Source organism: Narcine bancroftii, chromosome 14 (genome assembly GCF_036971445.1).
Source record: "Narcine bancroftii isolate sNarBan1 chromosome 14, sNarBan1.hap1, whole genome shotgun sequence".
In the NCBI taxonomy this organism is placed as follows: domain Eukaryota; kingdom Metazoa; phylum Chordata; class Chondrichthyes; order Torpediniformes; family Narcinidae; genus Narcine; species Narcine bancroftii.
In genome coordinates this window covers 29,696,140-29,720,335 of record NC_091482.1, presented here as the reverse complement: position 1 = coordinate 29,720,335, position 24,196 = coordinate 29,696,140, and the positions used below count along the sequence as shown (strand labels likewise).

Sequence of the window (24,196 nt, the reverse complement as noted above, 5' to 3'; positions counted from 1 at the left end):
CTGATGTTTTTTTTAACTTTCGTCTGCAATATCTTTGAAGGAGCAAAAAAATCAAGTGCAACAAGGTTCACCACTATGCAATAGATGGTCAGAAACCTTCCTGCAATTTTACAATTACACAACTAATAAAAATATTATGCAATGCCTGCCTGTATTGTTGTTCTTGAACTTTAAATTTAGACAGCTGTAATGGGATCTATTTATTATGAAAATACTTACTCTTTATTGATACTTAAATCCACTAAGCAGCTGCCATTGAAAATATTCATTCCCATTTTAATCACAGTTTTCAAATGTTCCACATCCTAGTAAAAATAAGACACAACTAATTTTCCACTGACATACTTTTGATCCATGTGTCCATTTCCACTTTCTTGTTTAGATTCTTCTGGTTTCTTCCACCAGCCCTGATCCTATGATCTCCGATTCCTATTTTAACATTGATTAAGATTCTTTGCCTGATCCTCCAAACCTCTAATATTAAACTCTAAAAATATGGCAAAATCAATTTTTTTTACTGAAAGAAGTACACGAAAAAGCAACAAAAAATGTTGTGCCTGATTTAGCAAGGTCCCTGCTGGTCTTCTATATTTTTCTGTCTGATTCAATTAACAGTCTGGTCTAAAAATCTTTTTCGGGTTTGAAAATAATTAATGACTCAGAATCAGTAGTAGCTGTCTGAGAAGAAATTCCTTCTCAACTGAGTCTAAAATGGTTTCTCTCTTCTGAAAATATGCCTCCTTGATGTAGACCCTTCAACTACTGCAAGCTTCTTTACATTTATCCTGTCAGCTTACCTTAAAGCCTTAAGTTTTAATGAGTAATATCAAAATTGAAGAAATGCTAAAAATGTAAAAGGTGCAAAAGCATACACAATTTAAACATTCACAGTTTATAGGTTCAAACTTATTGTAATAGAATGGATGGGAAAATATAAAACCTCATCTGTATTCCATGAATAATTTTCAGCGAGTAAGTGGTTGTAAAACAATATAATGTTGCATTCAGCTGGAAGAGAACTATAAATTGAAATGATACAAACTCGATGACCAGCTAGAAATTCAGACATATTACAATTTTTTTTACACATTACACATCTGAAACTCATTTTCTTGTCAGGTAGAATAAAATTGCAATTATTTCTGGGTGTAATCATGTCAATCAGGATATCTGATTGGGCACTTACTGTTAACATATCATTTTGTGCAGCCAATGTAACTTCCAGTGCAACATTCCTTTTGCAGCTGCAGGAAAAGTAAGCCCACATTTTCTCAGGACCAGCTGTTTTTGGCCATTTCAAAAACAAGTATGTGTTTACAGCAGTGTTTTAACCTGGAACCTAATCCTCATATTTGTACCTTTTCTACCTTCACTAAGCTCAACTACCTCTGCCACCTCTCCTCAGCCAACTCCACAGACCCACAGATTAGCCCAATCTCAACACTTCCCACCCTAACTGGTCTACTCTTTGATCTTCCAATCTCCAAGCCCTGGTCCATAATTCCTTCTTTCCCCCGCACTGATCCTCGTGACCTTGGTTACCTCCAAAACATACCGAACTGGTGAGTTCCATAGTCTGAAGGAAGCTACTCAAGACTTTTGAAGGTACTGAAATTTGCAGCATAGGGTCCATGACTGAAAATCATACTGATAGTTTAAAACATGTACATCTTTTTCCATCATTGGTGCTGCCTCCTGCACTCATCAGGAATTCTTCAATTTTTAGCAGCTTCACTATGAACTATCATTTGACCCAAACATTCACTTGGACCACTTATGACACCATTTGACCTTTTTTGGACCTCTCTGTCTCTATCTCAGGAGACAAAGAGTGGCACAGTTAGTACAGCGATTAGTGCAAGGCTATTATCGTGCCAACGACATTGGTTCGAATCCAGCATTATCTATGAGGATATTGTATGTTCCCCCTGTGTCTGTGTGGTTTTTCCCCAGGTGCTCTGATTTCCTCCCACTCCCAGTTAATTGAGGAATTTGGGTGGCATGCACTCATGAGCAGAAGGACCTGTTACCATGCTGTTTATCTAAATAAAAAATAACTGTCTATTGATATTTACTATTTAAGCGCTGACTCCTTCAGCTATCTTTAGTACAGCCTCTCCCATCAATTAGTTGTAAGGACACTGTCCCTTTATCCTGGTTTCTCTGTGTCTGCTGAATTTGTTCTGAGATTAAGCTTTCTATTCCAGTACATCTTCAGGAAACATGGTTTCCTCTACTTTGAATAATGGAGCCCTCACTCACATTTCGCCATTTGATGCACTTCTGTTTTCACCCTGCCTCACGCCTCAGACTGAACAGAGTTAGAGTTCTCTTGGTCCTCAGCTTTTACCCTTCCAACCTCTGCATCTAATATATCATTCTTAGCTGCAATGGGAGCCCACCTTCAGTCACACCTTTCCTTTCCTACTCCCTTCTGCTTTCCACAAGGGACATGCTCCTATCCACCCATCTCCTCTAAGTCACTGACATTTTCCTTGGGAACAAAAGAAGGTGTAATAGTTTTTGCATTTTAAATTTTAACAATACAGCACAATAGAATCTGATTCTACTCAGTAAAATCTGTACAGCCCAATTATACCCAATACTTCCAACTATTTCCAGTGCAGGAGTGTAACTATGTTAATAAACCTAAGTTCAATATTTCAGAATACATGCAGTTATTATATCTGCAATACTAATGCATGTCTTTGAAAGATACTTTGAACAAGTATGTTTTTGATGGCAATTACGCCATTGTCAGCCTTGAGTACTTAATGTGGAGCATTACCATTCACATTGTAACTTTAATGCTATTGTTATACATCACATCTGCTTGCAAATCCAAATTCCTATTCCCACCAAAATCACACCTTCCGGTGCTCTCATATTACTCCTGAAAGCTAAAAGTAAATAATCAGCACAATTGCAAAAATAAGATATATTTTGAAGGAATAAATAAGATTATTATCAATTATTTTCCTCTTCAGGGCCAATCATCCACTGTAATTATTCAACATTCTACCATTCATTTTTGGCCAAGTAGCTGAGCTGCACTGACACATTCTGATGACAGTGCCTTTGCTGCATACCTACTGTGAATTAAAAAAACTCCTCAAAAATAAAAAGACCCTGTAACAAGTAGAGCATATACTCAGGACCAACAGTAGTGCAAGAAACCCCCCAAAATGCAAGCCATTATTTGGAGCAGAGCTTAGCTAAGACCCATCTATAGCACTCTTGAAATGCATTTGCAATTTCCTGCATTCAGATTAATTTCACATCCTGTGACTTACAAATCAAATCTTGACAAGTCACATCTCTTACACTTGGATGAAAACAAAATTGCTCCTTTTTGTGGAATCAAAGCTGTCAAGATGCTCTATTCGCAAGTAATTTGTCAGTTTGTTATGTTTAGTGAAAGTGTATTTTAATGTGTAAAGAAATATACGTCAGATTTTATGTGAGGTGATGGTTATGATGAATTTGTAAAACAGTTTTTTGTTGTGTGTGTGTGGGGGGGGGTAGGTGGGGAGGGAGGGGGCTGAATTATCTGGCATTAATCAGTGTGCTTAACAGCTGGAAAGTTGACTTCCCACATTCTCCAAAGAGATAAGTGAGATTTGCTGTCAGTAGATAATGTTCCAGACTCCAGAGGGACTTCAGTGAAGTTGCTTAGTGTTTGCATTAGGAAACTGTTGAATAGTGTTGGATATTCCAGACCATCATATTGTAGATTTAGGAAGTTCACAGTGCTCCAGCATCCGAAGTAATTTGCTTTAATCATACATTTGTTTTTGGATTTGCTGACTGCAGTTTATTCATGCTCACACTTCTCCAGGCAGAGATGCAAGAAGTAATTTTCAAGGTATGAATTTACATACAAATTCTAGGTCTCTGTCCCCCACTCTGCAACTGGATCCTTGGCTTTCTCATTGGAAGACCACAGTCAGTATGAATTGGAAATGTCTCCTCCTCACTGATCATCAACACAGACACACCCCAAGGATGAGTGCTGGTTATACACCCATGACTGTGTGGCCAGGCACAATTCCAATGCCATTTACGTTCGTCGATGACACCATAGTTGTTGATAGAATCACAAATGGCAATGAGTAAGTGTACAGGAGGAAGATAGACCAACTTGTTGTATGGTGTAATGAAAAAACCTTGCACTCAATGCCAGCAAAACCAAGGAGATGATTGTGGACTTCAGGAGGAAGTTAAGGGAACACGGCCCAGTCCTCATCGAGGACTCCTTAGTGGAGAGGGCAAGAGCTTCAAATTCCTGGATGTTTGAGGATCTGTCCTGGAGCTTCCACGTTGATGCAATCACAAAGAAGGCTCGCCAGCGATTATACTTTGTGAAGTATCTGAGGCGGTTTGGAATGTAACTGAAGGCTCTCGTTAACCTCTACAGCATTCAAGCTGGTACATCAGTGCCTGGTATGGAGGCGCCAACTCTCAGGACAAGAATAAAGTTCAGAGGTTTGTTAACTCGGCCTGCGACATCACAGGCACCAGACCACTACATCGAGGAGATCTACTGAGGTGGTCTTAAAAAAGCAGTTTATATCCTTGAAGACCCCCACCACCCAGGCTATGCCCTCTTCACTCCGCTACACAAGGAGAGCTTCTTCCCCACTGGCATCAGATTCCTTAATAATCAATGAACCAAAGACACTGCCTCACTTTTTGTTCACTATATTGTTATCATTATTTTATTTTTATAGTAATGTTGTAAGATGATTATAATATGAATGTTTGCTCTGTGATGCTGCCGCAAAACATCAAATTTCATGTTTTGCTCATAATAAATCCTGATTCTGATATACAGTGCGGTAACCGGCCATTTCGGCCAATGAGTCCATGCTGCCCAATTTACACCCAATTATCCTATAGCAATGGCAGGATGAAACCAGAGCCCCCAGGGAAAATCCATGCAGACACAGGGAGAACAAAGTCAGGATAGTGAAGAACATTGGGCAGTGTAGAGAGGATTTGTTCCCTTAAGTCTCTAATAGGCTTTGACATGCTATTTTCTTTGTTTTGTGTCAAAACACTCGTGGAAAAATCATTAATTGGAACTAAAAAAATGTCAGAACAATTGAACACAGACATTGCGTGTGCTCTCACAAAGGAGGACAAAGAACCACGCAGATAGGTTAGTAAATCAGAGGTCTTACAGCGAGGGAAGAACTGAAGAAAGTCAATATCAGTAAAGAAATAGTGTGAGGGAAATCACTGTTGCACAATCCCCAGCTCCTCTACTCTATATCCCAAAATACAAAGGAAATGGCCTTGGAAATAATGGGTGCATTGTCTGTGTGGGAAAAGTGAAGTTGCAATAAAACCGGTTGTATGCCAGTTATTAAAATTAAGTGTTTGAATGCAAAATGCAGTTAGGAAGTCCAGTGGCATGTTTGGGTTCATTGCATGACCATACAAGTACAAAAGCAAAGATGCATAGAAACATAGAAAATAGATGTAGGAGTAGGCCATTTTGCCCTTCAAACCTACACCACCATTCATTATAATCATGGCTGATCAGTACCCGGTTCCTGCTTTCTCCCCATACCCCTAACCATCTTGGCCACAAGGTCCAAATCTAACCTACACTTAAATATTAACAGGGAACCGGCCTCAACTATTTCCTGTGGGAAAGAATTCCACACATTTACCACTCTCTGAGAGAAGAAATCTTTCCTCATCTCAGTCCTAAAGAAATTCCCCCTTATCCTTAAATTATGGCCCCTGGTTCTGGTTTTTCTTAGCATTGGAAACAACCTTCCTGCATCTAGTCTGTCTAAACCCTTAAGAATTTTATGTTTCTATAAGATCCCCCCTTAATCTTCTAAATTCCAGAGAATACAAGCCTAGTCTATCCAACCTTTCTTCATATGTGAGTCCCTCCATCCCCGGTATCATCCTAGTGAACCTTCTCTGCATCCCCTCCAAGGCAAGGATATCCTTCCTCAGATAAGGCGACCAAAACTGCATGCAGTACTCCAGCTGTGGTCTCACCAAGACCCTGTACAGCTGCATCAGGATCTCTGTATTCCTGGACTCAAATCCTCTCGCTATGAACGGCAACATATCATTCGCCCTCCTCACCGCCTGCTGCACCTGCCTGCTCACTTTCAACGACTGATGCACAGTGACACCCAAGTCTCGTTGCATCTTCCCTTTTCCTCAACAGATACCATTTAAATAATAATCCTCTTTCCTGTTCTTACCTCCGAAGTGGATAACCTCGCATTTATCCACATTAAACTGCATCTGCCACGTCCTGGCCCACTCACCTAACTTGTTCAAATCACTCTGCACTCCCCTAGCATCCTCCACACAGCTAACCCTGCCACCCAACTTTGTATCGTCTGCAAATTTCAAGTTATTGCTATCTATTCCCACATCTAAGTCGTTGATATATATCGTAAACAACTGCGGCCCCAGCACTGCGGTACTCCACTAGTCACTGGCTGCCATTTTGAAAAGAACCCATTTATTCCTACTCTTTGCTTCCTGTCCCTCAACCAATTCTCTATCCACCTTAATACCATACCTCCTATACCGTGCTCTTTAAGTTTATACTCTAGTCTTCTGTGCGGAACCTTATTAAACACCTTACTAAAGTCCAGATATACTACAGCCACTGGTTCTCCCCTATCCACTCTATTGGTTACATCCTCAAAAAACTCTATTAGATTTGTCAGACATGATTTCCCTTCACAAAACCATGCTGACTCTGTGTGATGATACCACTATTTTCCAAATGTACTGCAATTGCATCTTTAATAACCAATTCTAGCACCTTCTCTGTAGAGGGCCTGAGTTTTGTGTGGAGTTTGGGTCTCCTGATCTGAGGAAGGATACTTTTACTGTGTAAGGGTGTCCAACACAAGTTTGTGACAAACAGTCCTCAGATTAGGGCAGAGTTCTATTCCTCAGAATTGTTTATATGTCTATCTGTTCTAAAATCAGAAATGAACAAAAGTAGTGTGTGGGAGAAACAGTTGTGACTGTGATTTGATATGACAACAATACCATCCACAAGTTCACTGACAATATCATGGTAGTGGGATGTAGAAAAAGGGGCAACGAGTCAGCATACAGGAGGGACATTGATAACTTGACTAAATGGTGTACTAACAAGACCTCACATTCAATGTCACCAAAACAAAGGAACTGATTGTGACTTCAGAAAGGGAAAACCAGAGGTGTATGATCCAGTGATCATTGGGGACTCAAAGGTGGAGAGGGTGAGCAAATTTAAGTTCTTGGGAATCACTATCTCGGAGGATTGTTCCTGGACCTAACACACAATTGGCATTGTAAAGAAAGCATATCAGAACCTCTACTTCCTCAGGAGTTTGCGGAGGTTTGGTATGACATCGGAAACCCTGGCAAATTTCTACAGATGTGTGGTGGAAAGTGTGCTGACCCACTGGTATGGGGACCCCAATACCCATGAGTGGAAAGTCCTGCAAAAGGTAGTGGACACTGTCCAGGACATCACAGGCAAAACCCTCCACACCATCAAGAACATCTACAGGGAATGCTGCCATCAGAGGGCAGCAGCAATCATCAAGGATCCACATCACCCAGCACATGCTCTGCTCTTGTTGCTACCATCAGGAAAGTTGTTTAGGTGCCACAAAACTCGCATCAGGAACAGCTGCTACCCCTCCACCATCAGACTCCTTAATAACAAACTCAATCAGGGACTTATTACTTATTAAATATTCAGTAACCTTATCAGGCAACAAGTTTGCCAGAATCCTGGCACAGTTTTCCACTGCAGTCCCAAAACATGGCGTCCAGCACCACATCCCCACACGACTGAGCATTCAGTTTTCCTCCTAACAAGCTGAAGTTCACCAAGGAAGAATTCAGGAAGATGGAGGAGATGGGAATTATTCGGTGCTTGGATAGCCCATGGGCCTCTCCTCTAAAGTTTTTTGTGGTATGGAAACTTTGTGGGGACTACTGTCGGCTCAATAACACCCGGTTTCCCACATCCAGGACTTTATGGTCAATCTACATGGAGCGAGGATCTTCTCAAATATCAACTTTGTCCAGGGGTACCACCAGATCCCAGTGCATCCCAGCGATGTCCCCAAGATAGGCTTCATCACACCTTTTGGCCTTTTCGAATTCCTCCACATGCCATTTGGCCTCAAAACGCACTGCAGACTTTCCAGACACTCATGGATTCGGTAAGGCATGGCCTGGATTTCATTTTTATCTACCTAGATGATATCTTTATTGCCATTCATTTGCAATAGGAACACTAACACACCTGCAGCTGCTGTGCCAGCGACTGAGCGACTATGGTCTAGCCATCAACCCAACAAAATGTCAGTTCGGCCTGTCAGTCATCGATTTCCTTGGGCACCACATCAATTGACATGGGGAAGTCCCTCTCCCATCAAATGTTGAAGCCATTCATAAGTTCGTCAAGTCAACTACGGTCAAAGGTTTGAAGGAGTTCACTGGGATGGTCAACTTCTACTGTCATCTGCCAGGATCATGCAACTTTTTTTCAAGCTGGTGTCCGGTCAGACCATAGACTCAGTTGGGATGCACAGTCTACGCCTGCATTCAACCAGGCCAAAGACGGTTTGGTCAGCGCCACCCTTCTAGTGCAACCAAGCGTTGATGTTCCAACTACCCTCATAGTCAGCGCATCCAACATGGTCGTCGGCGGGGGTCCTGGAACAGCTGATTGATAGATATTGGAGACCACCTGCTTTCTTCAGCAGGCACATAAGTCCCCCGGAGCAGTAGTATATTAGTATAGTGAATTCGACAAGGAGTTGCTAGCCCTCTACCCCACCGTATGCCATTTCTGCTATTTCCTCAAATAACTGGACTTCAAGGTCTTCACTGATTACAAGCCCCTCATTTTTGCCTTCGCCAAGGCGTGGACCTGTGGTCAGTAAGGCAGCAGCATCACCTTTCTTATATCTCAGAGTTCATGACGGCTATCAAGCATATTTCTGCCAAAACACCCTTTCCTGTACATCCATCCTGTCTGTTTACTCCAATCCCTGGAATCGACTATACAGTGCTTGCAGCATCCCAGTGGCAGAATGGTGAGATTTCAGCCTACTGCACTGCATTCTCAGGGCTACAACTGGAAGTTGGGCTATCCGAAACCACACTTCTCTGTGACGTGTCCACCGGCCAACCAAGGAATATAGTTCCCATTGCGTGGAGGCGTCATATCTTTGACACGCTACATGGGTTGGCCCACCCATTCATCCAGGTGACAACTCAATTGGTCGCAGACAGATTCATGTGGCATGGCCTGCGTAAACAGGTTGGCCACTGGGTCAGAACTTGCCTGCACTGTCAGACATCCAAAGTGCAGAGGCACGTGAAAGCCCCTCTTCAGTCCTTCTGACACACAGACAGTTTGACCACGTCATGTGGACATTGTCGGGCTTGCTGCTGGTTTCCAAAGGTGCCACGTACCTGCTCACTACGGTGGACAGGTTCACTAGATGGCTGGAAACTGTTCCAATCTCGGACACTTTCACAACATCCTGTGCCATGGTCTTCATTGCTAAATGGATAGCGCATTTCAGCCTTCCTTCTAATATCACATCAGACAGGGGGACACAGTACACATCCAGCCTATGGGCAGTGCTGGAACAACGTCTAGTGACCCAGTTACATAACACCACTGCTGACCACCCACAGTCTAATGGCTTGGTGGAAAGGTTCCATCTGCATTTGAAGACAGCCCTCATGGCACTTCTCCGAGGCCCAGATTAAATGGACGAGCTGCCTTGGGTGCTCCTTGGCATCTGCACAGCGCTAAAAGAGGATATGGCCATGTTCTTTGCTGAGCTTGTCTATGGGGTCCCGCTAACAATCCTGGGTGAGTTTGTGCCAGTGGCTCGCAGCCAGGAGGAAACACTCGGAGAGTTCCAGTAAAGTCAGTTGGTTGGGCAGCTCACTCACAGCTTCCATGTTGTTTTTCTTTCGCTCACTGCACAGCACACCAACCACACCATTTTTTATGTACCCAATTCCCATGCTCACTATAAATTGTGCATGTTTTTTCATTGCCATTGTTACATTCCCATGCTTGCCATAAATTGCCGATGCGACTTTCCCACGCCTTTTATAAATTGTGCACATTCTTTCATTGCCACTATTACTTTTCAGTATCAACTAAAGTAACAAAAGAATGGTTGCAGGCTGTCCTAATGTATTTTAATGAAGAGAGTGAAGGATTCAAAGGGGTTATGGATGATGAAGAAGACAAACACAGACATATGTGTGGTTTCTCGGTGTCTCCTTCTAAAATGAACAATGAGCTCCTTTGGGTAGCATGGTTAGCGTTACAGTTAGCCCCATGTCTGAGTGGATTTCCTCCAGGTGCTCTGGTTTTCTCCAAGAATATACAGAGGTTTGTAGGTTAATTGGTGTACTTTTAGTTGTTTTTTTATTTTTTAACATGTTGCCCAGCTTTTTTATGTTATTTAAAATGATATATGGTTATTTTAAATTAAAGCGATTACAAAACAATTTAATTTAGAACCAATGGCTGGTCAATTAAATTATATTCAACAGATAAAAAAATTCTTGTATAATGCACTGTGGATTACCTGGTTTGTAAATAAAACACATAACAAGTGCGTTATATGTGTAAAAATATAGCAGTATATGTGCCTGACAATTCCATCCTGCACGTTCTCATAGGCCAATGTTATGCATAAAGGTGCAAGGTTAAGTGCAAGTGAGGATGAAAATCACATAAATTGATATGAAATGTCAGAATGTTGAAGTGGCATGTTCAAAATGAAAACAATAGAGGATAAATGGATGCTATATCAAAACTGCAAATAGCATCTCAAAGGTATTGCATATGTACACATTTTCTCAATTTAATAAAGATTTTCATAGGTAAATGAATGACAGGAATACAAATGGATGCAAACAAAAAATATTTTGCCAAACAAATAAAATGAAAATTTGTGGCATGAGTATGTAAATTTTGTGATGAAACCTGAAAATAGAATTATATTATTTTAAACAGATGCCTATGTTACAGAAATTAGGAATCTGGAATTTTTCATTGTTTTATAGCTACTCAAAGATATACGGACCATGCCTTCATGGCTATCATAAACCCACTGTCTTATTTGACTATACTGAATAAATAATCACTGACCTAAGCAATAGAGGTTGATCAACGGAATTGACAGTTAACAAATGTTTTTGGAGTAAAAACTAATTTATATTACATAGACACATTTTCATAAACAGTTCACTAATTTACTCAAACTAGCAACAGCACAAAGTAAATTGGGAATTGGTGTCTGTTGGGAGTCCACAATAGAAAAATCCAAGTGAGCATTATGATTAAGACAGGCACTTTGTGAATGTTGGACAATCAATTCCATTTTTTCTTGTGTTTTAAATTTACAGTACAGTATAATGCATTGCAGAGGTATTTTAATCGAGACATAAACCCTGATATCTAAAAGTAGAATGGTAACAGAGTTAAGACCTATCATTGACAGGTATCTGCCAAAAAGTATTAACTATGATGAAAAATGAATTTAAAAGGCCCACAAAAATTGTATTTTTTTAATCCTTGAGGTGAAAGGTTTTTCTTTGTTGTTTTTGGTTCTAATAGATGTCATCATGTGTGGGATTTCAATTTGCAAATGCTCCCTGGGCAACTGTACTTTAAGAGCTCTACCATAGGAGATTTTCAACTACTTTTACCCTTCCACACTTAAAGAAAGCCTTCCACGTAGCCTATCGTAAGGCTTTCCCACATTTGATTTAATTTGCAGAATGGAAGGTTCCAATGGCCTGCGAACTATTCGCACCAATACCAACATTAGTGGTATTTTGTTGAAGTACAGGTTGTACCTCTCTTATCCTGCACTATGTGGTCCGGCAGCTCCTGTGGCCTGGCACGTTTGAATCTGCCACTGTTAGTACAAACTCCTTACAGACCACGTGGGACTCGATCCCCGGTCCCGATCGCTGGCTTTACGTTAACCACTATGGTGACCGTGCTGCCCCATCCCATCGTATTATTTCCTGTTTTAAGCTTTGTTCTACCTTTGATATGTTTACACAGGGGGTTCTCTTAAGGGTCAATTTCTATTTTCCGGCATTTTCTGTGGTTTGACAATGGCCAGGTCCCTATGTCATAGGATTAAAAGGTACAGCCTAATTGTCAAATTGTCAAAAAAGGGAATCTCTTTTGCATTCTTTCTCTCTTACTGAAAAGGGCACTAAGTGGCACTAATGGTGACTCTGTCTGTCTTCTGGCAGTCAGAAGGAAATTTCATGTAATATTACATGTTCTGTACTATAAGACAATAAAAGAATCTTCTAGATGACTCCCCAAATTTTCCTAATTTCCTCTCCCACTATGCCAAATAACCATCATTTCAGGAATGTAACAATAATAATTAAATTCCACAATTAACACATTGTTAGCATTATCAGGTGACACTAATGTATACTCTGCTCATTGATGCTCAGTTTGTGTTGTATTTATAACAATCAGCTTCAGTCCTTGTTGCAACCTTTGTTGAATATGGATAAATAGGTTGAAATAGAGCTGAGCATTAAAAGTGAAGTGAATGTCTGTTTTTGACATTACAGCAGCATTTCAGCCTGTGTAGCATTAACGGCATTTAATAAAACTAAAACCAAAGGGGGAAATGAGGGGAAACTCTCTGCTGTATGTAGTCAAAATGAAGACAGCTGTGGCTTGTGAAGGGCATTTCTGTGGGAATCTCTGAGAGCATTTTCAGAGACCAACTATCATCAGCTATTTCAACAATGTCTTTCCCTTCAATAAGTGGTCAGAAATGGAAATGTTTGCTGATGGTTGTATGATATTCAGTTCTCTTCACAGTTTGTTGAATCAAGAACCAGCAAGATCTGAACAATCTGGCATGAGATATTGCAAATGACAGCACATATTTTCCAAAAGCCATCTCTAATTAAAATTGTTTAATATCCTTAAGGAGTAAAATAAATGCAAGAAAACATTTATGGGAATCAGGAGGGCAAGAGATAGCTCTGACAGACAAGGTGAAGGAAAATTCAAGAGGCTTCTATCGAAATATTAAGAGCAAAAGGATAGCAAGGGACAAAATTGATCATTTTGATTCAAGATTATTTTATTGTCATAGATGTAATATTACAAGAAATTGCATTTAGACTGCCATATGGCAAAGATTTGCCATTAGCAGAAATTGCCCAGCACCCTTTGCGATTAGCAAAAGAGAGATCCTTCAAAGTCAATGAGTGTCTGTAGATTCACTTCCAGCCGCATAGGCCAGTCCAAATCATTGACAACCTGAGATCCAAACCTCTGATACAATCCAGAAGCCTTCAGTGCTAGAGCCTCCCAGGTGCCCCTCCCATCCTCGGTACCTCTTGAATCTCGGTTCCGATACTTGGTGCCCCTTCAACCAGTCTCGAGAAAATCTCCAGCAGTCCACAGCCTGCTGCGAGTCTTTTGACCGCCTGGCCAACAGCACAGAGCCTAGATGGGTTCCTCGTCTCAGGTCACCAACAACTCTCTCCGTCTATGTGTTCTTCAGCCGCAGAGCCACTTACCAGTCTGTAACAGTCGTCACTACCCTGTAAGGTTGTCTCCTCTTCTCCTCCTTCTTAAACAGGGGTGTTCTCCCCTATTCCCATGTCCTGCACCAGTACTCTGCTTCCCTGAATTCGGCAATCCCTCAGGGCCGCTGCCAGCACAGGCTCTGCCAATTTGGGCCCAGACCCTGTGGTTGCAGGATATTAAAATAAAGCACCATTTGCTTCTTTATCTGGCCGTTAGTCTGTTCAGAGCTGTTGGTAGTAGGACTGGGCAAGAGTGTCCTGGCTGGTTGCTTCACAGTGTGATCCTTGGTCAATTCACAGGTCCATAAAAATGGCAGAGTGGATCACTCATGTCTCCCCCTGCCCCAATCAATATGATTTACCAGGATTGCTGTTCAAAGAGAGCTTGCAAAACCTGTGAGGATACCTACCACTCCACACACAGAAACTTTCATCTACTCCTGTCGGGAAAAAAATATAGATCCACCAGGCTGAGGAACAGCTTCTTCCCAGGGGCAGTGAGACTGCTAAGTTACTGCTGAATTGCTATAACAACTCCCTGTTTCTGTTATATAGTTTGCATTGTTTTTGGGCGGTCGAAAGATCGTTGTTTTTTTAGATTGTACTGTTACCATTAGATGATAAATTAAACTTTCATGCACTGCCAGACTGAGACCACCCACAAATTGGAGGATCATTACCTCATTATCCGTCTGGGCACCCTCCTGTTTCATTAAGATTGGGGGTGGAGTCAGGGAGCCCATGCAAACTCCACCAGACAGCATGCATTTGAATCTGGGTCTGAGGCAGAGCTCCACTTCCCTGGACAACTGTCCCACCTATATAATAAAATCTGTCACTATTTGTTAGAATAAAAATCTGGGAAAATATTTTAGAAATTTAGTCTCATTGAATGACTACTTCACTGAAGAGAATCTTCAAATGTTCTGAGTTAAGTCTCACATTCAATTTCGTTTGGCAGGTGTTCCGCAGAAGTAGGCAGTCAAATTTGACAAAGCATGCAGCAAGAAAATCACTCACAGAAAAGAATACAAAGAAATTGTAAAACACTGTCGAGAATCTTCCATGCAAAGTTATAATATGAGTCTTAAAGAAACTTTCAAAAATACTATTGGCATCAGAATTATTTTCTTGTGAAGGCTCACGAGCATAAGGTATTGCATGTCTTGAATAGGAAAGTTAAGAGACTGAAGAAGCAGTAAAACAGAAACAAAGTATTGAGGTCAAATGTTCCTTATTGTTCTTAATTTCACTTAGAACAAATGTCTATTCTATGTGAAATGGAGACCAAAAGAACAGGTTCTATATTTTATTTTAAATAACCTGCAAATTCTGCTATCAAAATACTGTACCATTTTAGAATTCTCTTGAAGAACTCTTGTAAATCAATACCAAAGAAAGTTGGCAAATACAATTTCAATCTATTGAGGATTTGTATGATACGTCAATTACCAACTAAGAAAACTGAAAATTTAAAACTTCTTAAAGACTAAATAGAGGATGACTCAGCCAGATTGTAATTATTCATGATGTTTTTATGGAAAGGATAAAATGAAAATGTGGATTTTTAGAAATTTGCCAAATTTTGACCTGAAGAGGCTTAGTGCATTAAACTCCTCTGATATTCAGCTGATAGCCAGAGATACCTGTTGTACTTGGTTTTGTTGTGATAATGCAAGTTCCTTTGGACTAACATGGCATTATATCAGAGCTTCAAAATCCCAGGAAGACACAATAGCAAGTTCTGTTACAATTGCAAGTACATGGGTCGTTTGATCCTGCATTCTGATACCTACACAAGTTTGCACCTGAAATGATGTGCTGCAAAGGCCATGTGTTGTCAGCCTAAGAGAGTGCATCATGAAAGATACATAACAGCCATGCTCAATGCACTCTATTCTAGCTCTGAGTTCACAATTATCAGCATCAGAAATATTCTTTCTTCTTTGGCTTGGCTTCGCGGACGAAGATTTATGGAGGGGGAAAAAGTCCACGTCAGCTGCAGGCTCGTTTGTGGCTGACAAGTTGGATGCGGGACAGGCAGACACGGTTGCAGCGGTTGCAGTGGAAAATTGGTTGGTTGGGGTTGGGTGTTGGGTTTTTCCTCCTTTGCCTTTTGTCAGTGAGGTGGGCTCTGCGGTCTTCTTCAAAGGAGGATGCTGCCCGCCAAACTGTGAGGCGCCAAGATGCACGGTTTGAGGCGTTATCAGCCCACTGGCAATGGTCAATGTGGCAGGCACCAAGAGATTTCTTTAGGCAGTCCTTGTACCTTTTCTTTGGTGCACCTCTGTCACGGTGGCCAGTGGAGAGCTCGCCATATAACACGATCTTGGGAAGGCGATGGTCCTCCATTCTGGAGACGTGACCCATCCAGCGCAGCTGGATCTTCAGCAGCGTGGACTCGATGCTGTCGACCTCTGCCATCTCGAGTACTTCGACGTTAGGGATGAAAGCGCTCCAATGGATGTTGAGGATGGAGCGGAGACAACGCTGGTGGAAGCGTTCTAGGAGCCGTAGGTGGTGCCGGTAGAGGACCCATGATTCGGAGCCGAACAGGAGTGTGGGTATGACAACGGCTCTGTATACGCTTATCTTTGTGAGGTTTTTCAGTTGGTTGTTTTTCCAGACTCTTTTGTGTAGTCTTCCAAAGGCGCTATTTGCCTTGGCGAGTCTGTTGTCTATCTCATTGTCGATCTTGCATCTGATGAAATGGTGCAGCCGAGATAGGTAAACTGGTTGACCGTTTTGAGTTTTGTGTGCCCGATGGAGATGTGGGGGGGCTGGTAGTCATGGTGGGGAGCTGGCTGATGGAGGACCTCAGTTTTCTTCAGGCTGACTTCCAGGCCAAACATTTTGGCAGTTTCCGCAAATCAGGACGTCAAGCGCTGAAGAGCTGGCTCTGAATGGGCAACTAAAGTGGCATCGTCTGCAAAGATAGTTCACGGACAAGTTTCTCTTGTGTCTTGGTGTGAGCTTGCAGGCGCCTCAGATTGAAGAGACTGCCATCCGTGCGGTACCGGATGTAACCAGGATATAATGCTGCTAATTACATTCTGCAGAAATTGAAAGATGGCACTCACAAGGCTTTGAAAGACAGTTCTTCTTTTACTCTCATGCCATGCAACCTTTACAGTTAGTATTCAATATAGTCATATTGATACAATGCCTGTTCTTCAGCCTCTCTCTTTAAAGGAATATGTAAATGTTCTCAATGCCACCATTAATAAACATAGCATATTTTGAAAAGCCAGCAGTGTCTGAGATTTGAATGCATCTGCCATTAGTTATTTGTCACTTACTGTATTTTAATACAGTTGGGAATGAGGAGACTAGTAGGTCACACTGCAAGGGAAATTAACCATTAAAGGAAATGAAAATAGTACTTCAAAGGAAAAAGCTGGACATCACTGGAATGTTAACAAATTAAAATGTCTCTGAAAATGGTTGGCTAACTAAGATAAAGGACAGTAAATATAGAACATAACAGCATAATAAAGGCCCTTTGGCCCTGGATATTGTGCCAACTTACTATATATATTCCTACCAAAAAAAAAGAAAATCTTCCTACCTTGTAACCCTCTGTTCTTCATCCATGTGCCTGTTTAAGCATCTCTTAAATGCCCCTAATGTTTCAGCCTCCACCACCACCCCTGGCAAGAAATTCCAGCCACACACAACTCTGTGCAAAAACCTTAGTTTCATAGAACATCAGAGCACAGTACCGGCTGAATGTCTACCTCATCTATGCCTCTCAGAATCTTGTAGACCTCTATTAAGTCTCCTCTCATCCTTCTTCACTCCAAAGAGAAAAGACCCAGTTCTGCTAACCTTGCCTCATATTACTTAATTTCCAATCCAGGAAATATTCTGGTAAATCTCCTCTGCACTTTCCATAGTTTCCACATCGTTTCTATAATGAGGTGACCAGAACTGAACATAATACTCTAAGTGTGGTCTCACCAGATTTATGTAGACTTGCAACATGAGCTCTCAACTCTTGAACTCAATTTCCCTATTAATAAATCACAGCATCCCATTGGTCTTCTTAATTATCCTACCAACCAGTGCGGCAACCTTAAGAGATATATGGATTTGGGCCCCAAAGTCCCTCTGTCCTCCACAATGTTAAGTTTCTGACTATTAAACTATACTCAGCTTTCTGGTATGACCTTCCAAAATGCATCAATTCACACTTATCTGGGTTGAACTCCATCTGCCACGTTTCCACCCAACTCTGCATCTTGTCTATATCTTTTTCAAGTCAAGCCACTTTTATTTGTTGTTCACACCATGCCTGGTAAAGATAAGATAGCGTTCTCCAGGACCACGGAACAAATTTACATTAAATATAAGTTAAAATATTAAGAAATATATCGTAAAATTCCATGGTCCACTATCCACATATATTCTGGGAATTCAGGAGCCTGATTGCTTGGGGGAAAAGAACAGTTGCCCAATCTAGACATAAGGGCCCAAGTCCTACATTACCTCCTACCAGATGGCAGATGGCCCGTAAATTCCTTCACAATGTTTATTGCTTTCCGTGTGCATCGTGCATTGTAGATGTCCATCATGGTAGGAAGAGAGCCCCAATTATCTTTTCCACTGACTTCACTATCCTTTGCAGGGTCTTACAGTCTAAGGTGGTACAGATTCCAAACCAGGCAATGATTCAATTGATCAGAATGCTCTCAGTGCAACCTCTGTAGAATGTAGTGAGGATGGAGGATGCGAGATGACTTTCCTCAGACTTCATAGGAAGTAGAGCTGCTGCTGGGTTTTCTTGGCTATGGAACTGGTGTTAAGGGACCACGTGAGATTCTCCACCAAGTTCACTCCAAGGAACTTGATACTCTTGATGACCTCAAGAATAGAGCCGACAATGGCCAGTGGAGAGTGATCTCACCGGCTCTCCTGAAGTCGACAACTATCTCTTTTGCTTTATTAACATTGTAGAGTGTGCAAAGTATGGAAAGAAGACACACACACGAGAAATTGAAGTCGAAGACTGATTTATTGCTCTGGCACCTATGCTTATATTTACTCCTTGCTGCTGATGTTGGGAGTGATATCACGGCAGTGTCAATCTCCAACTGGGTGACAATATGAAGGTCGTTGGCCCCGCAGGGCCTGCGTGGTCGCCTCGTTCGTCGCCCATTTTGTGTACTGGGTCGTGTCCCAGTTAGCAGGCTGCTACAATGTTCAGATACAGGTCGTGAATTTATCAAAGCTGACACCCAGAGATTGCTTAAAGAGGGAGTAATTGAACCCAGTAAGAGTCCATGGCGAGCCCAGGTGGTAGTTGTGAAAAATCTCACTAAGAAACGACTAGCTATTGACTACAGCTTGACAATCGACTGTTACACTAACCTGGATGCCTACCTCTGCCACGCATCAATGAAATGATCAATCAGATAGCGCAATACAAAATGTACTCCACTATCGACCTCAAAGCAGCTTACCACCAAATCCCCATTAAAAAAAAGGAACAACCCTATACAGCCTTTGAGGCTGATGGGGGGGGGGGGGTGTTATACCAGTTTAAAAGGGTACCCTTTGGAGTCACTAATGGTGTGTCAGTGTTTCAGAGGGAAATGGGTAAGATTGTTAGGACATATGAGTTACAGGATATGTTTTTCTATCTGGATAATGTCACTATCTGTGGGAAAACACAGGCTGAGCAAGACAACAACTTAAAGAAATTTTTAGCAACAGCTAAAGAACTCAACCTTACATTTAACAAGGGCAAATGTGTGTTCAACGCGACAGAGCTACCCATTCTGAGCTACATTGACCACAAGGGCAAAATTCTCCCCGACCCGGAAAAAATGCCCCCCCCCTAAGAAGTTACCACCCCTAAACTCAGCAAAAGCCCTTAAAAGGTGTATGGGATTCTTTTCCTACTATTGCAAATGGGTTCGGGACTACGCCACAAAGGCACGCCCTCTGTTTGACACTAAATCTTTTCTTCTCTCTCCAATGGCCTTGAAGGCTTTCGAGAGAATTAAAGCTGATATTGCCAAAGCTGCTAATAAAATTGAAGTGCCAGTTGATGAAGTAGACAAAGACGATGTGGTCAAACAATAATCATGGCTTTTATTAGTAGAAACTCATGGTACAATAATGAAAGACAATAGATGCATATGCAGTTATATCGAAGGGGAGTGTAGAGATAATGCGCAGCCAATGTTAGTACATGAGAGGGGAGACAGGCAGCTTGGCAGACATTCACCACAATGTTATTGTAAACAAAAACCAACCAGCCACACAGAGACAATTAGCCAGCAGCAACTCTCTTAAAGGGACTAAATGAGATATATAATTCATTTACAATTCCAAGGAACTGGGGGAAGCCAGGCCAGGTTGGAGGGTGAAGAACCCAAGATAGATAAGAAGTCTCGTCGGGCTAAAGACCTCGAGCAAACAGCTCTTCTCAAAGAACTGTTTATTCGTGAGTTGAGCCAGCAAGGTGGATCGACAACACTTGGCAGGAGGTTGGAGCCAGTAGCAAAGAAGAAGTGGCTTCAACTAGCAAGCAAGAAGAAGACTCTGAGAAGGCACTACAGGCCTCATCCACTGGCTTAGAAATTAGTGGAACTGAAACAGATGAGTCTCACTGGTGCAATATCAAGTGAAATGCAGAACATAGAGACTTAATCAGTGGTATCTGTAAGTTCAGATCTGTATCCTGATGATAGTATTTCCAAGGTGATGAGTGCAGGAAGATCTTCAAAGTCTTCAAAGGCATCTAGAGCAAGTACAGCTTCACGTGCTTCAAGCCTATCAGCTATCCATACTAAGGCACAAGCAGACTTGGCTGTTATCTGTGCACAACAGTGGTTGGTGAAAAGTGCTTGCAATAGAGGATAAGGAGGTTCAAATCAGGAATCAGCAAATGAGGCAAGAAGCTGAAATCAGGAATCAGCAATTGAACTTAAAAATGGCTAGTGAAGAACAAAATAAATTATTGAATAGAGAAAAGAAAAGACTAGAGCTTGAGGAACACGAATATGGCCAAAGTGAAAGCATTAGCTCAGGCTTCTGCAAGATTTGTCACTCAAAGTGACATCCCCAAAGGGCGAGCACCTAACCTTCCAGTAGAGCCATGGGTAACACAGCCACAAGAAACAAATATATTCGAGAAAGGAACCATGGGTGTCGCTCCTTTTGCTCAAATAACAATGACCAATCCAATGGAAAGAGCTGGTGACATTCAACCTCTCTAAAGCACACAATATAAGGATCTTCTCAAAAGAATGGCATTTCAAAAAAATTCAACCATGCGAGTTGATCATATGCAACCATTGATGTCTCTTTATGTGGCTGGAAAACCAGCTACAAGTCAAGGGTATTAGAAGATATCTTGGAACGTAAAGATGGTTAAAAAATGGTATTTACCTCATCATGGAGTTAAACATCCATAAAAGAAGAAACCTCACCTAGTATTAGATTGTGAGACATCATTTCAAGGAGTTTCGTTGAATTTTCATCTTCTCCAAGGTCCAGACTTAACCAGTACTTTAATAGGAGTTCTGATAAGATTTTGTAAAGAGCCTATTGTAATTGCTGCAGATATTGAAACGATGTTTCATCAAGTAAAAGTACCATCAGAAGATCGTGATTTTTTACAATTGTCATGGTGGTCTAATGGAGATTACAGTAAAGACATGATTGAATAGAGAATGACAGTTCATCTATTTGGAGCAACATCGTCACCAAGTTGTGCAAATTTTGCTCTCAGGAAATGTGCTGAAGTTAATGAAGAGCAATTTAGTTCTCAAATTGCAATAAACATCATCAGAAATATTTTCTATGTTGATGATTATCTTACCTCACTGGTTTCAGAAAAAAAAGCAATAGAGAAAGAGTTAAAGGAGATCTGAATAAAGGAGATTTCTTCCTTACAAAATGGATTAGCAACAGTCGAGATGTGTTGGATATTATTCCTGAGGGAGAAAGAGCAAAGGAGATAAAACATCTTGATTTGGATTGTGACGTTCTACCTGTCGAAAGAATTCTAGGGCCGCATTGGTGTGTTCAATTTGATATTTTCAAATTCAAAATTGTTTTGAAAGAACAGCTTTTAACAAGAAGAGGTCATAAGTTCAATATACGATCCTTTGGAAATATTGGCACTGATAATATTAATAGGTAGGAAAATTCTGCAAGAATTGTGCAGATGAAAATTTGGATGGGATGAAACTATACCAGAATCCATCGCACAAGATTGGATACATTAGATTGAGTGTCCTAAAATGTTAGAAAATTTTGAAGTCAACAGATGTTTTAAACCAACAGACTTTGGAATTGATACATTTGCTTAGTTACACCACTTTGCTGATGCAAGTGAAGGTGGTTTTGGTCCTGTCAGTTATTTAGTGCTTCAAAATAACTAAGAGTGAGTACATTGTGGATTTGTAATGGGAAAAGCCAGAGTGGCTCCATTAAAGGCAGTCATCAAACCTAGAAAGGAATTGACTGATGCTCCTACAGCGAGAAAAATGGACACAATTTTAAGAAGAGAATTACAGATGGAGTTAGCAGACTCTATGTTTTGGACTGAGAAAACATCAGTGCTTAAATACATTAATTACAAAACCACAAGGTTTCGTACCTTTGTGACTAAAGAATTAATGAAATTGAAAAGGTTTTGCACGCTAATCAATGGAAATATGTTAAAACAGTGGATAATCCATCTGATACAGCTTCATGAGGATCAAAAGTTCAATATTTTCTGAAATGGCCAACACATGGGTGTCCAGTCCTCAATTTCTTATGTGATCTCAAGAAGAGTGGCCTTAAAATCCAAGAGTTTTCAGTAGAATATCCTGAAATCCAAAGCACTAATGTAAATACTATTCAAATATTTAATGAAAATGATCTAATCACTCAATGAATTTGCTATCACTCTTCATGGTTTTGTTTGAAAAAGGCAGTAGCATGGATTCTTAGGTTGAAAACTATGCATTTAAATCGTATCAAGAAAGAAAATCTGAAGACTCGAAAGAGCTTTCAGCTAACAGTTGATGAGTTGGTGAATGCTGAATTGGAGATAATTCCTTTTTGTCAAAAAAAGGTGTTTGATTCGAAGATATCAAATTTGAAGAAGAATCTGAATCTTATAAAAACAAGTCGCGTTTACAGGCTAAATCTTATTCTTGAAAATGATGTATTGAAAGTAGCAGGAAGATTAGAAAATGCAATAATACCAGAAGAAGATATCTATACAAGACACAGATGGAAACAAGTTGATTTATTGCAGATTTATTTTGGAAAAAATGGATTAAAGAATATATTTTGTTATTACAAGAATGACAAAAATGGTCTAAAGCTAAACACAATTTTGTATGCGGAGATATTGTAATTATCATGGACGATTCTTCGCCAAGAATTGCTGGGGATAATTGAGGATACAGTTCCAGACAAGAAAGGTTTTGTTTGGCAAGTGTGAATTAAAACCAAGACTAGTTACTTAAATAGATCTATTACTAAAATCTGTCTTTTCAAGAAGCTGTGTTTTGATTTCTAATCTTATACCTACTATATTTACTTGTGCATCAGTAATAGTAATTATTACATAATAGCCATTAATGTCTATTATAATAATTATGGGCTGGAATGTAAAGGTTAAAACCTTGTGTTTTGATTCTTAGTTAATTTTATGCCTGTCTCTTTAAGAGAACTATTGTTTGTAGTGTTACCATAATGACTATGATGTAATATGTCATTATATCTGCCCAGGCTAACCACTTTTATTCTTCAACATGTGAAGGAAGCATTTTAAAATGTGCGTATCTTTAAATTTTTTTGTATTACTTTAAGCTAGTTTCTCTACATATCTTCTGTATCATTATACATTAAATGTTTTGTTATTCATCATTATGAAAGTTGTAATGCAAAGTTATGCAAAATGTTTATGTTTTATTAATTAATTAAAGCTGCATAGAGTAAGAGCCACAGAGTTTGATTTGTTGGAGTAAAGAGATCTAAATTCGAAATACTGTAGCTCATGCTTTGGAAGATGATCCCTTGAAATTAGGATATATTAGAAGAAGGAAAGTGTCATCTATACCCCTCCCTGATCAGTTCTCACCTTTCCTCTCCTGTCTGTTGGCCTGCGCTCCTCCTCCTCCTGCCTTTCCCTTCTCCCCAGTCTTTTTATTCAGGCTGCTGCCTGCTTTTTGCTATTACCTTGAAGAAACTTTCATGCCCTGAAGTACAGTATATCTTTACCTCCCATGGACGCTGTGTGACCTGCTAGGTTCCTCAAGCATTTCTTTGCTTTTACAGGTTATTTATTCCACCTAAAACCAGTAAAAGGCCCATTCTAATTATTTTGTTTGCTGTTTCTCTATAAAGTAACTACTAGTGTCCTGTCTCAACCCCTTTGGTGATTTGCAGCGATATAGTGCTAATTTTTTAGGTGCTTGAGATCACCAGAAATGGCGACATGGCAGTGTTGTGAGACCTGGGCTTGGTGGCTGTCATGTTGTATTTTCCATTGTATAATTAAGAGCCAGTGACAAAACGACAAAGGAGGATGGCTGGCCATGGAAGAAACAGGCATGTTGTATGTCTAGAG

At 40.7% G+C, this 24,196-nt stretch overlaps 1 protein-coding gene and 1 long non-coding RNA gene across 2 annotated transcripts in view; one reads left to right on the top strand and one right to left on the bottom strand.

Moving 5' to 3' along the window:
• tmem132e (transmembrane protein 132E) overlaps positions 1-24,196 on the bottom strand; it is a 670,647-nt gene that overhangs the window by 166,079 nt on the left and 480,372 nt on the right. The gene's annotated exons all lie outside the window — the stretch shown is intronic.
• Positions 7,258-14,722, top strand: LOC138749544 (uncharacterized). The gene is made up of 2 exons (XR_011348738.1): positions 7,258-9,883; positions 14,576-14,722. It is a non-coding gene; the product is annotated as an uncharacterized lncRNA (long non-coding RNA).